The following is a 6,725-nucleotide window of genomic DNA, read 5'->3' as shown; positions in this document are numbered from 1 at the left end:
GCTCCAAAACGTCTGTTAGTCTATAAGGTGCCACAGGATTCTTTGCTGCTTTTATAGGGGAAAGGTTCTTGAGAGGGGGAACCACCCCCCTCCCCATCTAAATCATGGAGACCATTTAAATCTCACAATCTCAGCTGATTTAGGCTCTGATCCTGACACGGACTCCACCTGTGTGCATCTCTGTGCCTGTCCAGAGCCCCACTGAAGGCAGGAGGTTCTGTGCAGATGTCCTCCCACATGGATCCAGTTGCAGGATCGGGGCCTTACTTTATGAAAGGTTCTTTGCTGGCCAGACCTCCTTATTTCTTTTAAAACAAATCTAATTTTAGCTAAGCTACAGAGAGACACCATCAAAGTTACTGAGAAATCCTGGGCTATGGCTTTAAGACAGCACACTATTCCTGAGGCACGATGGGCATCTGTCCACGTGATTAACTGTTGGTATGGTAACAAACCCTGATTAGTGAACTATGCAAGTTAAAATCCCTCTTAACAGGCTAAAGACTTATATGTACAGTACTACTGCTTATAAGCATTTCCTCCACGAATAGGCATATCCTTTGCTCAAGACAGAGTGGGTGAAATTCATCCATAGTGTAACTCCACCAAAACTAGAGCTTACACCAGGGATGGTTTTGACTCAGTGTGATTATTGCTTGGATTGAGGGCACAGGACAAGGAGATGTTATGTTGCAGGTGGTGCGATGTGAGATGGTAAATTGCACTTGATGCTGCCGTAAGGATGATGCAGATTGGGAAGGGGAATTACAAGGACGAACTATAGATATTAGGACATCCTACAAGTACCATCAAGATTAGCCAAAGGATTATGTACATTTACGAAGTACTGAGAGGAACATGTTGTGACAGTCTGTCCCCTTATGTTAATTCTTTTTACAAGACTATGATAAATTTTGTTCAAAGGATGCCTTGTGATGTATCATTAGAAAACTCATAATCTTCTGAACATTATTGTCCTGGTAAAATATGTGTGGCAACACTGTATGTAAAATTACAAGATTCTACTATATGACATTGCTGAAATATGTTCTAAGTTTTGAAAAGCAAGCACAGACCAGTTCCTCAGAGACAAAAGGCAAACTGACATCTCAGCCAGGTGTCAATATCATCAATGGACTATCACCTGATTATGCGGCCATTCTTTGGCAGGAAGAAGGGTGTGAGTGAGAAATGTACATTTTGGCAATGGAACAGCTGGAAGTTCCCGTCCAACAGAGTTTTGGTCGCTGGAACCCCAGATGGAGGGGATTCTCAAAGAAGGGAAATGTTATAAGAAAAGGGAACACACTCCCTACATTACCTCTCTCCTCCCTTTCTCACTGCCCAGAACATGCACAACTCCTGAAGGATAAGAAAAGGAGTATTGGACTGGGGACGGGGTCCTGACTAAAAGGCATCCAGGCAGCCAGTAAGATTGGAAAAGAACATGTGGTGAGAGAAGCCCGTTTGCTTTAAGTTCACTTAGCTTGTTAAGTCAGGCATTAGTTTGCATTTTACCTTTTATTTCTTTGTAACCAATTCTGACTTTTACGCCTCATTACTTGTAATCACTTAAAATCTATCTTTCTGTAGTTAATAAACTTGTTTTATTGTTTTAGCTAAGCCAGTGTGTTTGGATTGAAATGTTTGGGGAACTCCATTTGAGATAACCAGGTTTGTGCATATTATTCTCTATTAATGACATGAAGGATTTTATCTGAGCCTGTATTGTCCAGGAGGCTCCTGGGCAGTACAAGACGCACATTTCTGGGGGAAAGTCTGGGACTGGAAATTGGCTGGTGTCGCTCTGCAGTATAATTCAAAGGTGGTAGGCTGGCTGGCGGAAGGTAATTTACATGCTGAAGACTAGCAGGCCTGGAGTGGTTGCTCTCACAGCAAAGCCATGTAAAAGGCAGATTGGAGGACTGAGGGGACACAGCTGTCCAACAGACCAGATTGTACCCAGGCTAATGTCACGCATACCACACTGGATCAAATAAATGAGCAGTGGAAAATCCCTGTTATACCATGAGATCCATTCCCTACTAATGCAAGTATAGAGTCTTCCTCTAAAGGGTGTCAAAATGCTAAGGGGAAGACTCTGGGGTTATTAGCACCTTGGGCAAATAATTTCTCCATTCCCCTTAAAGTCAAAGTGGGCCATGATCTCTTTCTTACCTTTTCCCTGGTGTTCCCCCATCTCTTTCCCTTCCCTAGGTGATTTCCCTACCCTTGGTCCTTCCATTCTATCTCAGCATTTTTTTCAGAGGAGCCACCTCTAAGCCAAGTGGTACGTACCCTGTTTTGAATGAGGTATCTTTACCTGTTGGCCTGTTATTGAAAAAGAGGTAAACCAGGTGGGCACAACCACAATGTGCCTGTCTTGAGTGCGACTAGAAGAAACTTCCACCTGCTTCAGTCCTCCTTGTCCATGGCCACAAAGTGTGAAAAAAAACCAAGTGGCAAAAGACTAATTACGAACCATGATTAATAATGGACTGGAGTGAACAACATGAGTGAATTCATCACCAGGTCTCTGTTAGCAACAGCAGATTCTGAGCTTATAAGGAAGGGCTGTCACCTTTGCCTACTCAGATGTAGTGTACAGGCTTCCTTTCTATATCATAAGCATAAAGGGTTACAAACCTGTGATAACCTTTGCAGGTCATCTTAAAGTGTAACATATGGTGCTTTCAAACACTTTTGATTATTAAAGGTGCTACATAAAGCTGAATTCTAGCCTCTCAGAAGCTACCTGGAGCAAGGAGCTTCAGCTTACCCATGTGTTCATGCTCCACAGCCATCTACTCTTAACGTGCATTAACTTTTACGCTGCTGTCATAAACTTTAAACTTTCAGCAATTGAATTTTTCCTCAAAAGCTGTCAGTGAAAGAGGTTTTACAACTAACTCTGACTGCAGTCAGTGAAATGGCATTGCTGGTTTCTTCGTTTCTGTTTCCCGAGGATTAATCCAGTAAATTATTATTATTAAATGCTGAAAACCTGCATTTAAATAATATGAGTTGTGACACACACTGACAAAATCCAGGAAATGAAAAGGCAGACAATCTCTTATCTCCCCAGGCACAGCACCGGGATGGGTTGAGGAGGGACACAGGCTTAGAGCTAACTTGGTTTTCCTTTAATTTTCTTGGTAACTTTTAAGTTTCAAACTTTCACAGGCTATTGGGTAAATATTCAGGCAAGCAGGCTGTAAAAGTTAAGATTATTAAGGCCATCTTGTCCTTGTGGCTTAGCACATAAACTTTGATATTAAGGAGGTATTTTTTTATTCCTCCATTTCCCCCTTTTTTTCTTCTCCTTGAAAGACCCCAGCCTATCGACTCCACTTGTGGGTGACTTCATGGCTTGGGCTTCTCACTTTAATGGTTACAATCTGGAAACAACCCTGGACATCAGGAAACCTCAGATTTGGATCTAGATCCAGATCTGAACCATGCAGCTCAGTCCTGCATGAAGAGAAGAGACGGGACTCAGTTGTATTGAGTACAAAGGGGGAGTCTTTATTTTGGCTGCTGGACACTGACAAACCCAGTGGTTCTTTTTGTATCTCTTGCTACCAGACTTATTACCACAACCTGTCAGGTCCATTGAGACAAATTTGGGGCCCTGATACATCATGTTTGCTGAGGCTCCGCCCTCTCCCAATCCAGCGGCGTATTATTGCCTAGGCCAACAAGGCTTAGGCCTAAGGTGGCAAATTTGCAGGGGCGGCAAATTTATAATAGCAGCATTTCTGTAATCACGGCATCAGTGACACTGCGATTCTACCAATCATAGCGCGTATTGAAACCACCAATGATGGCACGGCGCCACTTAGTAAACATGCTCGCGAGAATCCTAAACATTAATAATATGACCGGCAGGAAGAAATTAATCGGTTCTCCGTTTTGGAACCATGCACGGTCCCGCACTATAAGTGAAACCGCACTATCCAGACGCGCGTTCAAGCAAGGGTCTGCTGTACTTGTAATGTTATTTATAATAAAACTTGTAAATGTTGAATTATTTTCATGATATTTAGATTAATTTTAGTTCAAATGACTTTGTAAAAAAAACTAAAACAAGTTCATATGGGGCCGGAGACAGCAATTATTTCAGGGCCTAGGGGCGCCAAAATCATTCATCCGCCACTGCCCATATCACCTCAGTTAGAGACACTGGGGGGTGGGTGACAAACTCAGGGCCCTGGTACAAGTGTCCCTCTTCCCCCCCATTAGCCCTACCATCTGCCTTCCCCACACATAGGGTCTCCTAGCCTGCATTAAGCAGTCAGACAAAGGCTTGAAGACTGCACTGCAGTGTTAAACGCTGCGTATAAGTAGCCTCACACAAGAAGCCATGTCCAGTGCACAAGACATTTTATTGGTCCTACAAAACCCAGGATTAATGCATATTCCTGAGTGCCATCATGGAATCATAGAATATCAAGGTTGGAAGGGACCTCAGGAGGTCATCTAGTCCAACTCCCTGCTCAAAGCCATCTACTGGCACCTAATCTATTAACTAGGAGGCTTTCAGTTACTACAGTGATGTTCTCCAATATAGAAACATAGGCAGCGGTGTGGTGAGAGGACCTCAAACAGCGTAAAAGAAGCATCAGTGAGCCCAGGGCAGTAGAGAAATGGAGACCACCAAGATGGCATACCATGGGGGTTCCACCATATGCCATCCATCTAAGTTCCTCAGGCGATGTGGGGTTGATACTGCTGCATGGCTGACTCTCAGTAGGTATGGTGGTGGGGGGCATTGTTACATGAGACTTCTGCTGTTTTCCTCCTATTCTTTTATCCTCTAGGTGGTTTTTAAGCCTGTGCGCACTGATCTGACACCTTACTTAGGGCATGCCTTCTCGAGGCCATGCTGTAGAGTGTGTTACTTTATAAGAGAAGAGCAACAAGAATGATTAAAGGTCTTGAGAACATGACCTATGAAGGAAGGCTGAAGGAATTGGGTTTGTTTAGTCTGGAAAAGAGAAGACTGAGAGGGGACCTGATAGCAGTTTTCAGGTATCTAAAAGGGTGTCATCAGGAGGAGGGAGAAAACTTGTTCACCTTGGCCTCCAATGGTAGAACAAGAAGCAATGGACTTAAACTGCAGCAAGGGAGATTTAGGTTGGACATTAGGAAAAAGTTCCTAACTGTCAGGGTAGTTAAACACTGGAATAGATTGCCTAGGGAAGTTGTGGAATCTCCATCGCTGGAGATATTTAAGAGTAGGTTAGATAAATGTCTATCAGGGATGGTCTAGACAGTATTTGGTCCTGCCATGAGGGCAGGGGACTGGACTCGATGACCTCTCGAGGTCCCTTCCAGTCCTAGAGTCTATGAGTCTATGAGTCTATAACTGCCTGCTGTGCCCAGATGACCTGAGTTTATAAACTTGTGAAGCAGGTCCCCATTTTAAATGAGCAAAAAAACAGAGTGCGCATCTGCTTCCCTGCAGCTTAAGGGATGGAAAAAGCTGGCTTCCTGGTAGATCAAATTTAGTGCATAATTTTACAAGAGATCATTTATACATAGATCACTTATTCTATTACTGCCTTTGTGTGCCCAAGAGGGCCCAAAAGAAATAGATTTCTTGTCCATTTGAACAAACTGATTATGCCATAATGAAGCATTCTTGGACTATGCCATTTTAATTGTGGAATTATGATCCATGAGAGAGCACTTGACAGGTACCATTAATCACTAAACTGGTTGCAGTATTCCCCAGGAGAGATACTGAAGCTCAGTTACGTAAGAGGGGATATATAATGGTACAGTAAATTCTAATTGAAGCCATTGAGTTTTCCGGTAACTTTGTCCTGTAGGGTCTGGTTAACACCCTGCCTTAGGGTAAAAGAAAGAAGATGCAGATGGAAGATGGAAATGTGTGTTTTACATGGTTACTGTGGAGGACAAGGTTCTTACTGCAAGGAAAGATGTGATCAGCACTCCTGTTCTAATCTCAGCTTTGATACTGACTCACTCGGTGACCTTGGACAAGTCACTTCACCTCTTTGTGCCTCAGTTTCCATGTCTATAAAATGTGACTAGTAATTCTTGCTGACTTCCCACAGAGCATGGTAAGAATAGTCAATGTTTGCAAAGTGCTCTGAAGTTTTATGTGCTAAATCTTGTTTGCATTAACAACGAGAGGAGCTACACCTCTACCCCGATAGAACGTGACCTGATATAACATGAATTTGGATACAACGTGGTAAAGCAGTGGGGAGCCCTGGGGCCTTTAAAGCGCCACCCGAGCCCTGCTGCTTTACCGCGTTATATCTGAATTTGTGTGGAGTCCCGGGCCCTTTAAATTACCGCCCGAGCCCCGCTGCCAGAGCTCCGGCGGTGATTTAAGGGACCAGGGCTCCCCACAGCAGCTGGAGCACCGGGCCCTTTAAATCCCCGCCGGGGCTCTGGTACCCAGGGTCGGGTGGTGATTTGAAGGGCCAGAGGCTCCAGCTGCTGCAGGGAGCCCCGAGCCCTTTAAATCCCCACCCAAGCCCCGCTGCTGGAGCTCCGGCAATGATTTAAAGGGCCCGGGGCTCCCCACAGCGGCTCCTGAGGACTGTGTTATATCGGGGTAGAGATATATTTGCCATTAAACACAGAGAAATTTATTTTGGGTTTTAAATTTTAAAAAAAAGTCACTTGCAGCTAGAGAGGCTGGATTCTATACATACAGCCCAGACAGAGGCTGGATTCTACTCCTGGAG

The 6,725-nt window shown here is 44.1% G+C and overlaps 1 long non-coding RNA gene across 3 annotated transcripts in view; it reads left to right on the top strand.

Moving 5' to 3' along the window:
* LOC115636422 overlaps positions 1 to 6,164 on the top strand; it is a 45,384-nt gene extending 39,220 nt beyond the window's left edge. For 2 of the 3 annotated variants that reach the window (XR_003996924.1, XR_003996921.1), the window contains one exon: positions 1,349 to 1,520. This is a non-coding gene — a long non-coding RNA (uncharacterized LOC115636422). Of the gene's footprint in view, positions 1 to 1,348; positions 1,521 to 5,834 lie in introns of those variants that run through there. The other variant, XR_003996923.1, reaches the window with a different exon arrangement.
* Positions 6,165 to 6,725: the final 561 nt, after the last annotated feature.

Source organism: Gopherus evgoodei, chromosome 17 (assembly GCF_007399415.2).
Source record: "Gopherus evgoodei ecotype Sinaloan lineage chromosome 17, rGopEvg1_v1.p, whole genome shotgun sequence".
NCBI classification, from domain to species: Eukaryota; Metazoa; Chordata; order Testudines; family Testudinidae; genus Gopherus; species Gopherus evgoodei.
This window is presented reverse-complemented; position numbering and strand designations above follow the sequence as displayed.